Source organism: Chrysochloris asiatica, unplaced genomic scaffold (assembly GCF_000296735.1).
Source record: "Chrysochloris asiatica unplaced genomic scaffold, ChrAsi1.0 scaffold00033, whole genome shotgun sequence".
NCBI lineage: Eukaryota > Metazoa > Chordata > Mammalia > Afrosoricida > Chrysochloridae > Chrysochloris > Chrysochloris asiatica.
The window spans coordinates 16,583,080-16,584,215 of NW_006408551.1; positions in this window are offsets into that span (position 1 = coordinate 16,583,080).

The window sequence follows — 1,136 nt, forward strand, 5'->3', positions numbered from 1 at the left end:
CTTCCTGCAAAGTATTTTGAGTGACTTCGACCTGACAGGCTCATCTTCCTGCACTATATATCACAATATTCTGGTGCTATTAATAATGTTTTCATCTTCTGATATTATATCTGAGCATCTTCTGCTGCTATTCATAAAGTTTTCAGTGGTTAAACATTCAGAAGTAGTCTGCTTTCTCTTCTTCTTTGTCTTAGTGTGGAAGCTCCACTGAAACCTGTCCATTATGGGTGAGTCAGCTGGTATTTAAAATACTGGTGGCATAGATTCCAGTATCGCAGTAACACACAAGCCACCACAGTGTGACTAACTGACAGATGAGTAGTGGAATGCACAAAGTATGGTTCTAGGAAAATTGGAAGTGTCAAAAATGAAATGGAAAACATAAACATCAATATCCTAGGCACTAGTAAGCTGAAATGGACTGGTATTGGCCAATTTGAATCTGATAATCATATGGTTTACTATACCAGGAACAACAAATTCAAGAGGAATGTTGTAGCATTCATAGTAAAATGAACACTTCAAGATCTATCTTGAAGTAAAATGTTGTCTGTGATAGGATAATATCAATACACCTACAAGGAAGACCAGTTAATACCACTATTATTCAAATGTACTCACCAATTAATAAAGCCAATGATGAAATTGAAGAGTTCTATCAATTTCTCCAGTCTGAAATTGGTCAAACATGTAATCAAGATATGTTGATAAATACTGGTGATCGGAATGCAAAGGTTGGAAATAAAGAGAAAGGGTCAGTATTTGGAAAATATGGTCTTGGTAACAGAACCAATGCAGGAGATCGCCTGATAGAATTTTACAACATCAAATGACTCCTTCATTGCAAATATCTTTTTTAAACAACATAAAAGATGACTATACACACGGACCTCACCAGATGGAATACACAGGAATCAACTTGACTATATCTGTGTGGAAAGACAGTGGAAAAGCTCAATATCATCAATCAAAACAAGGCCAGAGATCAACTATGAAACATACCACCAATTGCTCATATGCAAGTTCAGGCTGAAGAGAATTAAAACAAGTCCACAAGAGTCAAAGAATGACCTTAAACATATCCCACCTGAACTTAGCATCTCAAGACCAGATTTGATGTATTAGACACTAATTAC